This window comes from Thamnophis elegans, chromosome 4, assembly GCF_009769535.1.
Source record: "Thamnophis elegans isolate rThaEle1 chromosome 4, rThaEle1.pri, whole genome shotgun sequence".
Lineage (NCBI taxonomy): Eukaryota > Metazoa > Chordata > Lepidosauria > Squamata > Colubridae > Thamnophis > Thamnophis elegans.
This window is the reverse complement of record NC_045544.1, coordinates 32,752,437-32,773,728: the sequence shown is the minus strand read 5'-3', so window position 1 is coordinate 32,773,728 and position 21,292 is coordinate 32,752,437.

Sequence of the window (21,292 nt, the reverse complement as noted above, 5' to 3'; positions counted from 1 at the left end):
TCGATAGATAGTAGAAATACACCGAAGGGAGGAGCAGAGGGAAAGAAGAGGGAGGGGTAGAGAGGGTGGGAGAGAGGATCGGAAGGAGGGTGATATGGAAGGGAGGGGGAGAAAGGAGTGATAGAGGGGGAGGGGAAGTAGGAGATGGGAGTGTTGGAGGGGAGAAAGGAAAGTTGGAGGGGTGAGAAAGAAAGGGTGTATGGAGGGTTGAAGTGGTATATTGGTTTTGTATTTTGGGGAGTACAAGGATGGCTGTGTTTATTGCCCAATGTTATATGGCCCCAATCATGCACAGTATATATGTGACTGTATGAAATGAAAATGAAAAAATGAAAATAAAACATTTGAATGATGAAAAAAAATAGTTGATGTGGTTGGTGTAATTCAACAGTCAACCAAAGAGATTCATTTAACAGAAAGCAAACTAGTGAGTTTCTTTCTACCCTCTCTATCCTCCCAAATTGTTCTCGGCTTATATTTGACATTTTTTAGCCCTAGTCTGGTGGCAAATTTCCAAATAGAAGACAGGGCTGCAGCTTCCTGCCAAGTTTTTCACAAAAACTTGTGTGTGAGAGAAAGCATGTGAAAGGGAGACTCCTGCAGAATTAATTAAAATAACATTTGAGGTTGGCATTTTCCTTTACAGTATCTTACTTTCTAATGAGCTTTCAAAATAAATTAATATTTTAAAATTCTCCATAAATAATTTCATCACATCTCTATAACAATGATTTGAAAACTCCTTTTTCTGGAAGCATAGATGGGAAGTGGGAGGATTGATTGGTTGGTTGGTTGGTTGGTTGGTTGGTTGATTATGTGATATCAAGTGAGTGTTGATTCTTAGTGATCACATAGATAGATTTTCTTCAGGAAAGAATGTGATGATATTTCCAAGCAATAGTATGTTTAACCTCTCATCCCAAACATGCATGAAGTCCAATTTTCTAAAAAGTGGCCTAATGGTCACAAATACAAATGTAATAATTAATATTAGATTTTACTACACTATCATAATTTTTTAAGTAAATGTAATATTTGGTTACCCGAAAGTTTAGTAGTCCCTGTTACCTTGCCTGGAAGGATTGAGTAAAACAAAAGCTTGAAACAGTGAAATATTAAAAACTAATGTTATGTGAGCATATAAGTCTAGGGGCATAAATATCTCCACTCCACTGATCAGACATTAAAGGTCATGTTTTATAAATGTAGCAATTATGCCTAATTCTATGACACTTTTCAAACTGTTTTGAACAGTTCCAAATTCGAGGGTGAAAATGAGGCACATATGCTTACAAGTTACAGCCTTATACACCAAATAGTTTTTGACATTCTGGTAAAATGGCAACAAAATGATGCCAGCCATCAAAAAAGAAAATTCTGGTCCTTCCATTTAACTGTATTAGTCAACTGAGACAATCAATATTTGAAATGGGCTGATTAACCTTTAAACTCAGAATAGGAAAACAACAAATGTCTATTCTCTGTGTGGAGATGGATACTACAGGCAAATTGAAGTTCTCATTAAAAGCTGCCTCAATGTCATTGGCAGCCATCATCTTCTCTGGCATCTCAGAGTCTTTTATTTGGAGAATGCCTAGTTGGCTAGCTTTCTTTGTAACTAGACTTTTAAAAAATAAATAAATACATAAAAATGGCAGTGACCCAATCTGGATCACAATCACAACAGAAGCATCTCATTCCCACACTAGTGATTTAGTAGGTCTTCTACGGTCATCCAACTATCCTTGTGCCAAAATAACAAAAATGTGGACAAGCTTTATGTCACTTCAACAATAGTTGGGGGATGCTCTGAAGATACTATAAATCACTCCTGAAGAAATAACCCAAAACTCCCACTATTTTTGCCCCATTTCAATCTCCTCCTAGGGGGCTGGAAAACAACCAATCAACAACACAGTGCCTGAAAAAGCTTTGTTTTTACAAGACCTCACTGGGTTCCTGTTTTGTCTGTATCTTGCATCCAGAAGAGCAGATTACAACTAAAGATTCTGTTCCATGATCACATAGCACAGCTAATGAATATAGTGGGCTTTTCCCCTCTTACTGGCAGAATTTAAGCCACTCTAGTAAATATTAAAACTCAAATACTGAGCTGTAAACATGTGCTTACTTCATCAATTGAAAGCAGATTTTTCTCCTTTTTTGCTTGTTTGCTTTAAAGAATCATGTTGCTAGCCATATTGTAACCACAATTCCGGGGTGGCTCACAAATCAATAAAAACAGCAATGCCCCCCCAAACAATTACTATAAAAACATATGGCACAACATTCTCCCACATCTCAAAGTATCTTGCTGGTACATTTTAATCACATCCTACCCTATCCAATGTTTGAGGAAAATCATAACTTGACACTTCGTTTTAATATCAAGACTGCACTTCATCTCCACTGCTTCATTTTACCTCCAGTTCAAGATTTGATTTCCTGAGGTTCATCAAAGGAAAATGTTACTGGTGCCACTTATATTCTTTATTGTCCTCTTTTACATAATCCCTAATTGGGGATGCTCCAGTTTTAATTTAAAAAAAATTCTTCTGCCATCATCAACCGATGATATTTGAGAGACAAAGAAAAACAAATTGCTTTTATTGATGCGAAAAGGCAATTTCTAGAACTTTAAATATCTCAGTCCTCCATAATATCTCTGTGAAGGAACATCTTTTAGTAGTATATTTTTATTAAATGGTTTGTTTGAAAGCATTTAATGATAATGGGACCATTCAGTCAAATACACATATTTATTGCTGTGTAACATAGCTCTATATTTACTAAGATGCATTACTATTTTTGTTTTTAAAAGTTGACTACTGCTAAGCTAACATTTTAATGTACAGATTAAAAAATATTAAGATACAGTCTCACTTCAACACTAAAAATACTTTTTTTTAATTAGGCCAATATTTATATGATTTTGACCATTCAGTCCAAAATCCAACAAGAAAGCTCATATTTTTATAGCAACACTTTCACTGTAATTCTACTGGCTGGCATCAAATATATGTAGACTTGGTACACTTCCAGAGAAGGTGTAGATCCAAAGAGTGATTCATGACCATGAATACACACAAAGATAGCTGGAGTGTTGTGAATATTGAAAAAATCTGAACTTCTATCAATTTTCCAACAATTAGAGAATAGGCTTTCTAGTTAATACCGGAGTTCTTTAGTAAAGACATAAAATAAATAAACAAATTAAAATTGCTCAAATAGCTTAGTTGGTTGCTTGATTTAGGAGGGGAGAGTCTGGACCGCTAAATTATATTGGTAAACTCATTTGAATCACACCATTTTATATTTAGATTGTGTGCTTACAACATGGATGAGTACCCTTCACAAATCAGTGGATCTTAACCAGCTATAATGCTACTGGCAATGTCAATGAAAGATAGTACTCTCACATGACAGTTCCCTTGTTATTTTTCATAGTTAAACAAATGAAATAAGAAACTGAGCAGGATGACATACATTTCTGTAATGTGTAATTTATTTATCTGAGAGTTCTGGAAAAACAGTTAAGGTCTGGATCATGGATTAAACTCTACTATCTATGAGATATAAGGATGTTCACCTTATGGGCATTTAATTTCCCATTTTTTCTACCCCTTGACATCAAGGCTTTGTGTATTTGTCATTTGCCTTTCTTTCTATTTCTGTTTACTCATGTGAAATATAAGATAGTGAATGTATATTTTAATATATAAAATATATAATACACCACTGAGCTGGATATGATTGAACATGGCATCCCAAGCATCTGAAGCAGCAAACTCTCTAAATCTGTGGTGAAAATGTTATCTTATTTTATCTTATTTCCATCAAACTATTACAACCACATGGCATCACCCCTGTGGTGGGTTGCAGGCAGTGCGCCCTGGTACATTCATACCGGAACCTGCCCGGAGCACTGGATACCATTCTGGTACAGTGCTCTGAAGGGCCCACCGGCATTCCTTACCTGTCTTTAAACCCTTTGGCACTTCCGCGCATGTGCATGGTGCATACTGTGCCTGCACAATGCTCCGCCAAGCAGCTGGAGCATCATGGAGGCTTTCGGAGGCATCGCTGGATGGTAAGATGCATGTGCACGCTACATGTGTGTGCACGCATGCTGCGGGCATTAATGTGGAGGACGCCGGGCCCCGTTGCAACCATACCAGTTGCAACGGGATCCGGAACCCACCACTGCATCACCCCAGCACACAAACCAACTAAAGCCCTCCAAAGATCTTAAGTAAACCAAAAGACCCAGTAGCTGAAGAAGAAAAAACAAAAGGCATCTACAACAGAAAGTATAAGGACTGTAACAGCCACTATGTAAGACAAACAAGCAGAAGATAGTAGAGCGTGAAAACCAGCTAGCACTTAGAAGGTACAATAAAAACTGCTTGATTTCACAACACATGGACAGACTTAGCAATAGTTTCAACTGGGATATTGTGAACATCCTACACCAAGCTAAATTCCATAAAATGTTATGGAATTCCTGAAAGCTTGGCATTCAGACAAATCAGCCATAAAGAGGCACATAGAAATAATACAACATTTGCAAGCGGCAATTCATCATTTAAAAGAGACAATAAAAAAGCTAAAAAGAAAACAAAAAGACCAGAACATCTCTTCACCAGCAATCAACACCCAGATAAACAGGGATTAATACCAGGAGCAACACCAGACAAACAATCAAGCAGTAAATTACAGCCTAATGAAGGAACTACCAAAGAGAAAACAACAACCTCACCAACACCGACAGGACAAGCTACTATGTATAAGCAGAGAGCAAACACCATTCCCTTCTATAATGAAGATGTTGCCTAATCTGCTAACTAAACATCTGCAAATAAACAATCAAGCTCATAGAGCACCACCAGTTGTTTTGTTATGTTTTTTGTTTATTATATGGCCACCCATCTTATCATGGTAGCTATCTTAAACCATCTTACAGGCTCCAACTCAGGACTGCCAAACTCCCGGCCCTTGGGCTGATATGTCACAGTCTAGCCATGCCCACACCCATTTTAGCAAAGGGGGGGATCCTGATACATCACGTGATGCCACCATGATGACTTGAGTTTGACACCCTTGCTCTAACTGATCCTGACACATCCCAAAAGACTAGGAGGGTCATAATCAATGTAATGTCCAGGTGAATTATTTTTTAAAGAAAAGGTACCATGACCGAAATGACTCACTTCCTGGTTCCTGGCAGATGACACACCATGGTTGATGGAACCCATAACATGCCTTCTCTGCTAGACCTGATGAAATGAATACAAACAATCAGAAATCCTGTTCTGATGCAACAAACAACTTTAGAGACACGTTTCATGAAGCTGACATTACATGAACTACTGTTCTTTAATCTTTATTATGTCAGCATTTGGTCAGCAAAGTGTTGGTAAGAATTGAAGCCTGTGTTCCCTCTTGCTTAGAATTCTGATCAGCCAAAAACACACCAGCTCTCATACATATTCTAGTGTCTACTGAAGAATAAATAAATGCATTCAACATTGTATGAGAACATTAGCAAATCTTTCATGTACTATTCGAGGAGAAGTCATTTCAGTCTTGGAAAGGACTGATTTGATGTGCCTTTGTTTACTATAAACATTAGAGTTAATGTGAATAATTAGAAGAACCAAGAAGAATCAGTCTTAGAATGTGATTACTATAGGCACCTTTGTTTAATTAGGTGACATTTTATTTCACATACATTACATAGTACATTGCATAACTCAGTGTTACTTATTAGCATTCAAGACAAGTATATTTATGTGTCTCATAGCAGACAGGGTGCTCTGAATGCTTATTATAAATTATGCTGTTTTTTCTGCCTTTGCCATATATAACCGAAATGGGGAAAGTGACACATGATAAAGCAAACTGGAATATGAATAATGTTCAAGAAAAATCAATATTATCACATCCTGTATCTTACAGCAGATTTCCAAATCCTGTTTGCCTGAACACCATTTTTGGAAGAGAGGAGCATAAAGACCCATACTGCAACAACTGCAATTTCTGTCTGTCTTCCTGCATCATTCCACCAATATTCTTCCCCACTTTCTGAATGAAGAATGGATGTGATAGATTTGCCTGCTAAGATTCGTTAGCATTGGAGACAAATGATAGTGTGCACTGCAGAGGGACACATACACGGTCTTTTCCAGTTCCCCTAGTTACTGTTTTCCAGGGTCAACTAATATCAGATTGCTGAATTGAGGCCTCTGCATAGACAGAACCTTGTCAGTATTTAATACACTGAACCTTTAGCTTCTCCAAAGGGAACAAGTATACATAACCCTTAGATCCTCAGCTGATCTGATTACTTGTGTGGAATGAAGTTGTTGTTGTTTTCAGCCATTCTGCCATGTCCTATGCATTCCACTCTTGGTGACTTTATAGGCAAGTGGTATATGAAGATAACCTCTTATTCATACTAGTGGTTGTAGTCCAAACAGCCTTTTGCTTTTGTTCATTGTTTATTTATACTTAAAAATGCCTTTTATAAAGTGATAGCATTAAAAAGTAATGAGTGAAAAAGTGTCAACTCAAGTAGTTGTGAGTCTTCTTGGCTGCTATTTTTATGTTATGCTCGTTTTTAATTCTGGTTGTTTTTATTGTTTTTATTCTGTTTTAATTGTGAACTGCTCATGTAGGTGAGATAGGCAGACAGTAATTCTATAAAATAAATAAAAAGCTCACATATGTGTACACAGGAACCATCTTAAAATAAAAGCTCCTTCCTTTGGATCTTTAATCTCTGTTGAAGGAAGATTTTATGTGACATCATTATTTTTCTTTCCTTGAGCTAACCCACTTTTAAACTGACTTTTTTTTAATAAGTTTGCTGGCAGACTATCAAAACGCTGGATTCTTTCTTTTTTTCTTTTTCTTTTTCTTTTTTTTTCTTTTCTTTCCTATAGCACTTTATCCCTCTGGACCATTTAGGAGCTCGGAGAAATAATGATAATTATACCAATTATGATAATGACAAATACACCATCAGTCAATTGTAAAATACAGCTTTACTTGGAACAGTTTACATTCTATGACAATATATGAACACCGTTAAATATCCAGATCTTCCTATCGCAGATCCTTGGGAAGGACTTGATAGATAGACAAAAATGCCAGTATGAGTATCTGATTGACTATGCGATGAACCATAGTGTCTTTTCTACCTAGTTATGAACCAGAGCTCCTTCATCTTTGTGACAAATCCATACATAATTACATGGTGAGTGTAGTGCCAATATTGTGCATTTTTTGATAGACCTTTGTGTATACTCTTCACCACCCTACTGAAAGCATACATCCACAGTATCTAACCATGGAAAGAAAAGTAATTGATTATTTCTTTCCTGGCATGGGAGGCTTACAATATAACAACCAATTAAAACACAGAAGAGAACAAAACAAGAACAAATTTGGTTCCTCTATACAAAATCATAGACAAAAACACAACAAGCAGTTCTGTCCACTTTTTTCTTTTGATTATGTAACCCTAGCAATATTTTCATCTATCTATCTATCTATCTATCTATCTATCTATCTATCTATCTATCTATCTACCATCCACAATATATATAGGCATCCATTTGAAGTGGGTAAAATGAGGACCAGACTGTTGGAGCCAATATGCTGACTCTTTAAACCACTTAGAGAGGGCAGTAAAAGCAATATGAAGTCTGAGTGCTGTTGTCCCAAAGGTGCTTTTTTTTTCAAGAGCCAACTGGACTTTCAGCGATGTACATTGGGATGAATGCCCTTCGAATGGTGTGGGAATATGAACGTATTTTCAGAAAAATTGCAGAGTACACGAACTATCCATGTTTCACAGAAAGTCCAGTTGCCTCTTGAAGAAAGGGGGGGGAAGCACCTTTGGGACAACCATGACCTGGATGACTGATAATCTCCATAGACATCTAAGTGCTATTGCTATTAAACAGGCCATCAACAGCTTAGAACATGATTGTGGCATAGCGCAATTTCACATCAGCATTTGTTGCTTTTGTTAGAAATGGCCATGTCTATGTGGAAAATCTCCAGATCTCAAAATGTGGTGATGAGGCATCTGATGGTTGGCAGATCCCTCCATTGAAACAATTCCAGCAGTTCAGCAGAATGGAAACCAATGAAACAAATAAATCATCAGGAACAATTACTAAACTGAATCCAATCATATATAATTATATATTCAAGAATAAGAAAAGGAAAGGTAGATAAAATATAATGTAACATTCATTAACCCAGAAATCTTATGCAAGTAGCAGAAGAAGTCATGTAGAACTAAAGAACACGAACCCATCAGCCATATTTTTCCTCTATCCAACTGCAATAATTATATTCATAATTTTAATATTAGCGTGTAATAATATTACAAACATTAGGTCATTGTTCCCCCTATAGATTAGGAAACTACTGAATTCTCATTCTTAAAATCGGTACAGATCTTCAACCGAGATTCATCAGCAAATGTGTTTTAATGAACGTTTAGGAAATGAATTCTTTAACCTATAAAAACCAAACCCTTCAAGCTATGAAATTTTTGGATTTGTTGAAAAATGATGACAAAGAATGGATAGATTGAGCTCTGTATTTTCCGACATGGCTACCAGACCACTAGAAGCTAGATTGATTAGAAAGTTTCACCGCGACAAGCCATAACTCAAGATGAAAATCTCAGCTGCCTTTTTAAGCACTAAAAGAAATTGGGTTTATTACATTAAAATTCACAGCATTAAGACATAACCTGGACATATTTCATGGCTTTTGAAGCTCCTTCAGTGAGGTCATAGAAAGGACACTTTATAAGGAAACCACAAGAAGAATAAACAATGTTTTTGCTAGAAGTGCAATCTTGTTGAGAAATATACAGTACCTCCCTGACTGGTTTTTCCTTCCAATCTGGGAGAAGAACCCAGTGAGTGAGTGCGTGAGTGTGTGTGTGTGTGTGTGTGTGTGTGTGTGTTTCTTTGTTGAAGCTGGACTGATTTAAAAATGCTTTTGTGCTAAAGTCATTTTTTTGAAAAGCAGCTCTTCAGCTGAGAAACTGACCCTCAGGAGCTGCCCTGATCCGTCGGCATAGTAACAAAGAGCATGAATTAACAGGCTTTGTGTAGTTTCCAATCCAAACTCAGTACATCCCACAAAATAGACTGCTCATGCCTGATGGAGCCACTGAGAAGAATAATCACTGTTATTACAGGATGCCACTGGCTGATTTTTACCAGAGGTTTATGTACACAGCGTTGTTTTCTCAAAGTAGAATCGGTAGCTTGGAGACTTATTTCCCTAATGTTGGATCATGTCACCAAATTGGCAGTGCTTGAGTTAACGGGTTATCTTCTTCCTTTTTAATTTATTGAAGATTGTTCCATTTGGTAATTATGAATATGAACGAGAAGTGAGAAATGACATTTTGTTCACAGCTTATAAAGGAACATTATGTGCAATACTACTATTTGTAATGAGGGTTATTGTTTTTAAATCAAGCTTTACTCACACCCCCCCAAAAGAAAAGAAAACTGAAACTCATGATCTCCCAATTTCTAGCCAGATGCCTCTATCACTATCCCAAACTGGCCCTCTCCCAATGGAATAATTAAAGGAAAAATGTTCATCTTATGGAAGCAGAGCATCTATTGGAAATTTTCCAGGGAAGAGCATGTTAGGGCATGACTGTAATTTGTGCACATGGCAAATTCCATTACAACATTCCTGAGTATTTTTCCCATGTGCACTCTATTGCTGAGAAACACAGTATATGATTGAAACAGAAAATAGCAGAAGCGTTTGATATCAGCAATTTTACCATGTTTCCTGTAACACTGAAAACTTCACATGAATGGCTGGGAAACATGCCCACCTATATAGTAGACTGATTTCTTCAACCTGAAAACACCAGTGAATCCTCTACACAGAAAATGCCACTCTTGTGATTCTTTAAAGCTTAAGAAATGAATCCTCACAGAAGCTTTTGTAGGTTGTAATCTCTTCACTGAATGCATAGAGCATCACCTAAGTGGTGGCACCTAGCTGACCTTGAAAGCTACATTGAGTTAGCTCTAGTTAATACTTGAATGGGGGAACCCTGGAGAATTCCAGAGTTGTTGGCCAGACTGAGAAGCTGAAAAAATATCTGAGAAAGCGGTAATGGGAAATCACTTTCATAATACTATCAAGAACTCTGTATGGGGTGCAAACATCAACAGTAGGATTTACTCAAGAGTGTTTGTTTGTTTGTTTGTTTGTTTCCTTAAGATCACATTTTATACAATTGGGGGGGGGAAATAGTAAACAACCAGAAAGGAGCATGGTATGCAACTTGAAGACAGTGAAAACAATCCCAAAGGTGCTTTTTCAAAAGGCAACTAGACTCTGTTTTTCCTTGAAATGTTTCACTTCTCGTCCTAGAAGCCTCTTCAGTTCAGTTCTTCATTGAAGAAATTTTCTTGGATGAGAAGCGAAACATCTTCAAAGAAAAACAAAGTCCAGTTGCCTTTTGAAAAAGCACCTTTGGGACAACCATCACCTGGATGACTGAGAATCTCCATAGACAGAATGGAAACAAGTTTATAATGTGAATGAAAGCAGTGTCTTGGTCCAGGTTTCATGTTGTGAATGTTGTTTTATGCAAGATAGGGCAGCCCAACATCTTTCTTTTGAAATCTATTTGCTGCTTAGAGTTTAATAATTTTAATGAATTGTATACATTGTTTATGACAGGGGTGTCAAACTCGTGATGACACATTGTTGTCACATGATGTATCACAACTTTTTTCCCTTTGCTAAAATGGGGGTGGGCGTGGCCAGCGCATGAGATGTTTGGCCCAGGGGCCACAAGTTTGACACCACTGGCTTATGAGGATTGATCTTCTTGTGGCAAAATATTATCTGTTTATAAAAAAATAACCCTGAACTTTGTAACCTATCTGCATTTGGAAGTATTCATAGAACTTCAAGTTGTATTCCATTTTAAAGTCTGTTTATTAAAATGATATTGAAAGTATTAGCTTTACAAGGAAAGAAGATTCTAATCTGAAACTCACATTTTGCATGTATAAGAACAAAATCTATGGAGCTAGTTCATTAGACTTTTCTAATATATAAGAAGCACTCTGAATTGTTTTTTAAGTTATTTCTTTTAGTAGATATGTAGCAATGTTGCCAAAAGGAAATACAGGAAAAAAATTATAAACAGAAAGTAAATAGAAAAGACAATATATAAAATTGAACTAAAATTTCAAGATGACGTTAGAGCATTGTTGCATGTTCAAGTTTGTGATATTAATTTGAGATTTCAAAATTATTATTAAAATCAAACCAATATTCCAAAATTAACTAAAGAAGCGAATATAATGAATCAATAAGACACAATGTACTGTAGTTTTAAACGTTTTTATCTAAAATCTAAAAACGTTAGCCTTATTTAATGATTCAAGCAGATGCTAATATTTTAAAGCCTCAAGTTAAACAAAATTCAAACTTTGGATGTGATACAATTATAATCCATAATAATTCTGTCAGACTTGTTTTTTATATATGAAATTATTTTTGACATTGATGTATATTTCCATCACTTAGCTTGCCATTCTCCTAAAGACATAATGTTTGATTTCCAATAAAATACATCCATGTTTTCTCCTTTTCTCCTTTCCTTCCCCCTCCTTTCCCTCCCTCGCTCCCCCCCTCCTTCACACATACCTTCCCTCCTTCCCTGCCTCTTTCCCTCCTCCTTCCTTTTCTCTTAATCTCCTTCCTTTCCTCCCTCCTTCCCTCCTTCCTTTCAACTCACCTTCTCTCTTTCTTTCCCTCCCTCTTTCCCTCTTTACTACCCTCTCTTCTTCCCTCCCTCCTTCCTCCCCCAGTTTCTTCTCTTTCTTCTCTCCTTCTTTCTTCCCACCTTCTTTCCCTTCTCTTCTTTCTCTTCCTCCTCTTTCTTCCCCCCTTCTTCTGCCTTTCCTATTCCTCTCCTTTCTCCTCTCCATCCAGACTTCCCTACTATCCTCCTTCCCTCCCTTCTAACCTTTGTTACATTTGCGTATTTTCCTCTGCTGAGGACAATCTGGTTCTCTTTCCCTTTCCTTGCTTGAAGAGGCAAGGATTATACGTATTCTCGCCTCATCTAAAATGAAGTTTGATCACTAATTTCATGCAGGTAATTATAGCGAATTTCCTATCAGCTTTTTAAAGTTTTCCCAGCATTGTAGCGTGACAAAATTGCTCGACGGTGGGTTCTCGCCCCTGATACATTTCTCCTTTCGTTTATCTCTCAGTTGTTGTATATTGTTCATTTGAGTTATTGGTTTAATCGTTATAGGTTAGTTAGCTATCTCTTTTTATGTCTAGGTCTTCACTGACTCATCAAGCCATTTGTATAGCTTCTCCCAGACTGTATAAAAGTCTGTGTCTTCTTTGTCATTAATTCGCATCGTCAGTCTGTTCATTTCTGCTAGTTCTAAAATTTTATTCATCACCATAGTGTTGGTAGGGGCATTTTCACTCTTCCAGCACTGTGCGTAAACAATCCTTGACGCTGTCAGAATATGGACTAGGAGGTATTGGTCAGATTTGCAAATTTTTTGATCTATTATTCCTAATAAGAAAGTTTCCGGCTTAAAGCATAGTTTAATTGACAGGATTCCATTCAGCCATCCTAGTATTTGCTTCCAATATGCTTTGGCTACCGGACACGTCCACCACATATGGTAGTACGTGCCCAGCACCGTTTTACATTTCCAGCATATGGCTGAAACTTTTGAAGACATTTTCGCCAGTCTTGTCGGTGGAAGATGCCAGCGATAGAACATTTTATATATATTTTCTTTATAGGCCGTCGACTTTGTCAATTTTAGATTCCATTCCCAGACTCTTTCCCAGTCGTCTAGATCTATTGAGTGGCCGATGTTTTGGGCCCAGGTTACCATGACTTCTTTTACTCTTTCTGCTTCCGTTTTTCGAATCAGTAAGCAGTTGTATATTTTTGAAATTAATTTCTCATCTGGTCCAATTAAAATTTTATCTAATTCCTGGTTCTTGTTCTGGAAGCCAGGTTGTGCTAGATCGAATTTATGTTTGTTTTGAATTTGAAGATATGGCCACCAATCGATGTTTATTCCCTTATCAGCCAAATTTTCCCTGGGGTTTAGTTTGTTTTGGTCATCTAGCAACTGTTGGTAGGTAACAATTTTATCCAAGTTTATCAAATTCGGGTATATCAGGGCTTCCGTCGGAGATATCCATTTAGGTAGTTGCGTATAGTATCTCCTTCTAATTTCGAGCCAGTCCTTAATCAATACCCCCCTTAAATGGTGACTACTAAAATAATTGTGGATTTTATTTCCCTCGCACCATAAGTAGTTGTGCCACCCGTATTGCAGGTCGTGGCCCTCTATTGTTAAGATTCTTTTATTAGCTAACATTACCCATTCTTTTATCCACATAGTTGTTGCTGCTTGATGATATGTTTTCCATTCCGGTAATCCCATTCCCCCTTGAGTTCTTTTATCCTGCAGGTGCATATATTTTATTCTGGGCTTTTTACCATTCCATATAAAGTTACGAATCATTTTGTCCAAATCATTATAAAATTTTTCCCCTAGCTTAACCGGTGCCGTTTGAAATAGGTAGAGGATTTTTGGGAGAACATTCATTTTAATTACTGCGACTCTTCCCATCAGTGATAGTTGTAGTTTTGACCAGGTTTTTAAGTCCTTTTGGGTATTCTGTAACAACTTATCATAGTTGTCTTCTTTTATGGAAGAGCACTTCGCAGACAGCCAGATCCCTAAATACTTAATTTTTTTAGTTACCTTTAATTCCATTGTTTCCTCTAGTTCTCCAATCTGGTTTTTGGGGAAATTTTTTATAATCATTTTTGTTTTTTCCTTGTTTATTTTTAAACCGGCCACACACCCAAAGTTCTCAATGTCCTTCATCAAATTCGGTCCTGAAAGTAAGGGGTCTTCCACGATAAAGACCATGTCATCCGCGAAGGCCTGTACTTTATATTGTTCTTTTTTTATGGTCAGGCCCCTAATTTCCTGATTTGATCTTATCCGATTTAAAAGGACCTCTAGAGACGTAATAAATAGTAGTGGGGAGAGCGGGCACCCTTGTCTAACACCCTTTCCAATTTGTATCCTCTCCGTTAGTTCCCCATTGACTATAATATTTGCAGATTGCCGTGAATATATAGATTCTATAATCCTAATAAATTTATCGCCAAATTTCATCATTTTTAGTTGAGTGGTTAGAAAGTTCCAATCTAGGTTATCAAAGGCTTTCTGAGCGTTGACAAAGATTAATGCGAGTTGTTTCTCGGATCTTGTTTGATAGAATTCCAGGGTATCAATTATTATTCTTGTATTGTTTCTAATATGTCTTTTTGGGAGAAAGCCGTTTTGATCCGAATGGATACTCTGATTTAATATTATTTTTAGTCTTTCCGCCAATATTGATACAAAGATTTTGTAATCTGCATTTAACAGGGATATGGGTCTATAATTTTGGACCTTGCTACTGTCCGCCTCTTCCTTTGGTATTAGGGTAATGTAGGCTTCCCCCCATGATTTTGGGACCCTACCATTTTGCAATGTATCATTACATAGTTCTAATAATTTGTCTTCTATGGTATTTTGAAGTTTTTTATATATTTCCGACGGGAGCCCATCCGGCCCAGGTGTTTTATTGTTTTTTTGTTTTTGAATGGCCTTTTTCAGTTCTTCTTGTGTGATTTCTTTATCGAGCATCTCTCTCATCTCCTCCGACAAGACTGGAAGCTTCTGCTTTATAAGGTATTTTCTAATGTCCTGTTCATTAATTTCGTCTTGTTTATATAGTTTCCTATAATAGTTCTGTACTATCTTTTTCTTTTCTCCTATTTCTTGTTTCAGATTCCCCTCCTCGTCATACAGTTGTTTAATAATTCTTTTGACCTTCTCCTTTCTTATTTTGTGGGCCAACCATCTCCCAGTTTTATTTGCATGTTCAAAATAATTCTGCTTCATTTTCTTAATGTTTTGTGCTATTTCCTCTTGGGAGGAAAGAAAGGAGGGAAGGCAGGGGAGAAGGAAGTAAGGGGGGAGGGAAGAAAAGAGGGAGGGAAAGATACCTAACCTTTGATGTTTATAATGATTTGATAGTATGGGAATATCTCGAAATGTAGTTGTATTGTTTTGTTACAAGTTATGGATGTTGTATTTTCTTTTTACCAATAAAATCTATAAAAAAAAAAAAAATACATCCATGTTATATCATATACAGATTTAATTTAGTATACTGTACCTTGTATGAAGCAACGTTTAGTAATGTTTAGTACAGTAAAGAAAAATAGCTTTTGGAAAATGAAATTCCAACCATTATGACTTGTTTCTTTCTATAATAAATCACTTTCCAGAATTGTTGAGCTTTACATCATTTTCTCCAAGTATGGAAGAATAATCCAATTTGATTATTGCGTTTCCAACTGCTTTTAGAAAATAATTTATCTCTGTTGGCAATCACACTGGAGTAATATATCAGTGGCAAAACACCTTGTATGTAGGACAATATTATCACTTTTATGGGCCTTAGCACTTTGGCCTTTTTAGACCCCTCCATAAAAATTATGGTATTAATATTAGTTTTCATTAACATTCAACTTATTTTCAATGCTTTACTTGTCTACAGAGAAATAGAAAATGGTAATAATATATTACATTTATATAATATATGTATAACAGTGTACTAATAATCAATTGCAGCTAGTTATGATGTCTATTATGTATCATCAGAGTTATTAAAGTATACAATATTCACACCTTACAAATAAGATCACCAGTTTGCTATTCAAACTGTGTCCATTACTTGCCTTCTTTTTTTTTATTAAATGCATGTTAACTCTTACTGAGGTTTGCTTTGTCAGTAGGATAGAAAGAAAGATAGTAATATAATGTGGACCGAATATAAGTAAATGCATTGAGGCCTGAGGTGATTGGAGGTTTCGCCTATCTGCCCTCATTTATTCATTGGCACCTCTGGCCGAATTTTCATTAGCCATATCATTGCTACACTATTGATTTACAAAAAAATAATAGTATCTAATTGCAAAATGTTTTCCATTTAATAAGTGACTTTGCTTTAATTTAAATTATATGTATATTTTATTTGTATTATATTTAAATTCATGCATTTTGTGATTTTCAAAATCAAAAAGCAAGCTATGAAAATAAATTGATTGATTGATTGCTTTATTATATTTCTATGCCGCCCTTTTCCCCGGAGGGGACTCAGGGCGGCTCACAATCCAAGTCAAAGGGGGGGGGTACAAATAAGGGAAAGGAAAAAAAAGCACGAAACAAAACAGTACCACAATTTAAAAGCACACAACAATCATACCATTCAAGAGGGGACAAAAGTTCATTAGCCCCAGGCCTGTTGGAACAGCCAGGTTTTAAGGGCTTTGCGGAAGGCCTGGAGGGTGGTGAGGGTTCGAATCTCCACGGGGAGCTCGTTCCAAAGGGCCGGAGCAGCCACAGAGAAGGCCCTCCTCCGGGTGGTCGCCAATCGGCATTGGCCAGTGGATGGAATTCGGAGGAGGCCTAATCTGTGGGATCTAATCGGTCTATTGGAGGAAATTGGCAGCAGGCGGTCTCTCAAGTACCCAGGTCCAATACCATGAATAACTTCTATTTCATTTTTATTCTAATTAATTAAAAACATGAAAACATTTTTAAGGACTAAGCTACTGCACCCCCTGTGACTAAGGGAGACATCAGTCCTGCTTGTACCCATTTTCTCTAAGTGTAATATCCATGATAAATTTAATATTTAGTCCACACTAATATTTTCATTATTGCATAGTGGATTAACATAACCATGCTAGATAATCATCAGAAGCTTCATTTGGTCCAGAATGGAGCGGTATGGGTGTATCTCATTACAGAATGTGACAACTCACCTCAACCAACTCTGCTGTGGGATAACTCGCCATGGAACAACTCGCTGAGGGACAATTCAACAATTCAATTTAATTATCATTCCCATTTTATTTTATCCCTCCTTTGGCAACCTTTCTTTAATGATTCTATTGGTCTATTTCTTCAATATTAATGTAACTCTTGTCCTGCAGCGAGTTGCTCTGTGGCGAGTTGGCCATGGTGGGTTGTTCCATGGTGAGTTGACTGCAGCAAATTGATTGCAGCAAGTTGGTTGTAGCGAGATGCCTTTGGCAAGTTGGCCATGGCAAGTTTAACACCATTAATGTCAGAGTCCCAAGCAATAATCCCATAGCAAACAAAACTCCAAGGCCGGTAGATTCCTCAGAATACTTTTAATGGATATATCATATTGGCGCAATTCTGGTGAAAACTGACTCTGAAGATTCCCGTGGTTTTCACCTAATTAAAAGTAACAGTTTTTCCTCTTCCCCAAACAATCAGTCACATAGTCCAATCAGGGTGACGTCCGGTTGCTTGGTAACATCCCTTCTCCTCTCTCTCACCATGTGTAAGGATGTCCTTGGTTCCCAGGAGAAAGTATTTTCTTTTGGCTACAAAATCCCAGCTATCTCTATTCCCCACTCCTTATCCCTCCGCTCCAGTGTGGCAACACTGAAGCTCCAAAATGGCTTTGGCCAGGTCAGCTTCAGAGTTGACAACTATTCTGCAAGCTGCACTGACTCACTGGACATTTGTCTGTCTCTGATATTCTCCACTTTCGGGGGGGGGGAATGAAGATGGGAGATTGGTGTATAATACCTTTTAACTTTGGTCAGTGGGGCTATTTGTTTATTTAGATGTATTATTATATATTCTGGCTTTTATTTTTGTTTACGCTACCAAGAATCAGTTTACATTCTGCTGAGGTATAAAGTCCTTTTGAACTATGCTGCTTATATGAATAGGTAAATGTAAAGGTTCCCCTTGCAGATATGTGCTAGTCATTCCTGACTCTAGGGGGCAGTGCTCATCTTCGTTTCAAAGCCAAAGAGCTAGCGCTGTCTGAAGACATCTCCGTGGTCATGTGCCCGGCATGACTAAACGTCAAAAGCGCAAGGAGCACTGTTACCTTCCGACCAAAGGTGGTTCCTATTTTTCTACTTGCATTTTTACTTTCGAACTGCTAGGTTGGCAGAAGCTGGGACAAGTAACGGGAGCTGACTCTGTTACGCGGTGATAAGGATTCAAACCGCCGAACTGCCAACCTTCGGATTGACAAGCTCAGCGTCTTAGCCGCTGAGCCACCATGCCATTACCGTGAATAGGTGGATCTAAATGCTCTGATGAAAGAATCTCAAAAGAGGTTTGTTTATTTATTTATTATATTTTTTTAATCTACCTGCCTTTATGAGTCTGAATACTTTAAAAGGTATTGTTATTATGATGATCATTTACTGACCTCTCATATTGACCTGCCTATCAGCAAAAAGGTGATATTTCCCTTTTGGGGAAAAAAGGTTTAAGTTTTGAATGCCAAATGCCAGCAGCCACCAATGCTCAAACATGGATAATAAAACTCCACAATAGTCATTTTCTGAAACTAATAAAATCACAGGCTCTGCTTTTTAGGTGAGATATCATTCCCGATTTGCCATATATGATCTATTTTTGGCCAAATTTAATCTAATGGAAGTCTTTTCCTAGGTTTGTGAAGAATCAAGGAAAGCCATGATGGCTTCTACTGCAATAAAAACAATCTTCTTTTTGTTTGCTTATTTGCAGAAGTTGCATCATTTAAACTTAATTTATGTTATGTTGTGCACTGCCATCTGCTGTGTCTTCTGACAAATTGCAGGCTGAAAATTTGCTTGTTGCCACCGGTTAAATTTAAATGCAACACAAATGCCACAGCATAGTATTCACATTCTGCTTTTCAAGAGGTTAATATTCTGTTGGGAATAGGCCTATGTGATACTTCAAATAACACAACACATATACAGACAATTAAGTTTCATTATTCCCATCTAGTAACACTAAACAGATCATCTCTCTTATGCGAATATTATCTTGTAAACAGTGGGTTTATAGAGGCAGTTGTAATCAGCATGAGAAAGGCCTTGTAAAAATAGCGGCTGTAGTTCTTAAATCATCTCCTCATAATATAACAGAAAGAGAGATTATTTTAAACCTTAGGGGAAAATCTGTTCATTCATTTACTGTGTGCAAAGTTTATTGCGATTGTAATTTATTGTTTTGTTGCTTTGATGTACTGTTTTTAATCCTCTTATTGGAGAGGGTTTGTAAGCCACTCAGAATCTCCATGGATTAGAGTGGCATATAAATCTCAGTAAATTAAATATACACCTCTATTGGATTATAAGATTTTTGCCACAATCACCTGCAATTGTCTTTTTCATCACCTCTGGTTGTACATTTTCAGACAATTTGATATAGTATAATATGATGAAAACTACACCAGCCATCACAAGCAAAGAAAATCTGTGGGGCTAAAACGAAGGCTTGAAAGCATCCAGAGTAAATTCTCAGGTGATGTCTTCTTGGCATCTACACAAACAGGATTTGTCAATTTACCATTCTGCTTTGGTTTTCAGCTTGCTCCTTGGTAGTTCAGTTTACTTGCTATCGACTAGAATCTCTCACCCAACTATTGATGAGACATGACACTGGCTATTTTTTTTGAGGCTGAACAACATTAGCCAGCTGTTGCACCAAAGCACTGAAACATTATATAATTAGCTATACCATGTCAAATATTTAGATGGTTTCTACAGTCTGGGCCGCAACCAGGAAGAGGAGCTGCCTATGGGGCATGTGCACACTAGAAAATGTACCCTGTCGGCGCACATGCTCACGCCAGAAAACGAAAGACCAGTTCTTCCGGTTTCCAGCACTGCCGACCACAGAAAGTCCAGAAAGTGCACCTCAAACCCAGAAGAGGAACAGGCAACACCACACGTAACAGGAGACATGGCTCCGCATGCCACTTCATGTGCCATAGGTTCATCATCATGGCCCTAGACTTTCCTACTGCCAAAATAATGAAGGACAAGTCCGAGGTATGTCAAACAGGAGACCTGCTCAATCTTGTTACATGAGTGGCTCTTGGGCCCTTTGGCAAATGGCATGATTTTAGTTTCCCTACAATTGAATTCTGGCTGATCTTCCTTGCAATACTGTATAAGTGCCATAAATGGTCTTTTAAAGCTGATAGGTATTCTTGGATGTATTGCTGCATGGTCTGCATTGAATATAATGGGATATGTTTCCCAGCAAGTTTTGGGGGCTGAAAGTTCATGTTGAGCAGATGGCCCATCGTGGAGTTGATATAGAAATTGAATATGAGAATTTTCAGTTCTAATAGCACTGGTCAGTTGCCTCTGGGGTTTACATCTTACTTTGAGTTAGGTCCTTTCATGTAGCATATGTATTAAATGAAGTAGACATTGATCAATCAAAGAGACTTCCAGATCTTCTCATAATTTCATTTGGGATATGGATTCAAACGTTGCTTTGAAGTCTATGAAAGCATCATAAAAGGAGGTTGTTTCGTTTCGTTTCGTTTAATTTATTTGTATGCCCCTGAAGGGACTCAGGGTGGCTCACAACTTAAAAAGGGAGGGGAAAATACAAAACAAAGTAACAAGAACACAAAAACCATACATAGTTAAAAACACAGCAATCGTACCATTCGAAATGGGGCAGTGAGTCTTTAGCCCCAGGCCTGTCGGAACAGCCAGGTTTTAAGGGCTATGCGGAAGGCCTGGAGGGTGGTGAGGGTACGAATCTCCACGGGGAGTTCGTTCCAGAAGGTCAGAGCAGCCACAGAGAAGGCTCTCCTCCGGGTAGTCGCCAGTCGACATTGGCCGGCTGATGGAATTCGGAGGAGGCCTAGTCTGTGGGATCTAATTGGTCTGGTGGAGGTAATTGGCAGTAGGCGGTCTCTCAAGTACCCAGGTCCAATACCATGAAGCGCTTTATAGGTGACAACTAGTGCCTTGAAGCGTACCCGGAGACCAACAGGCAGCCAGTGCAGCTCGCGGAGGATAGGTGTTACGTGGGTGAACCGAGGAGCACCCACGATCGCTCGCGCGGCTGCATTCTGGACAAGCTGAAGTCGCCGAATATTCTTCAAGGGCTGCCCCATGTAGAGCACGTTGTGTTGTGGGAAGAAATTTTTCAATGAGATGATGGAGAATTTGGCACTGATCAATGGTGGATCGGCATTGCCTAAACCCAGCTTATTCCTTTGCAAATGTGTTTTCTAGTCCTGGAATTTCTATCTATCTAATCAATCTATACATACATACATACATGCATGCATGCATGCA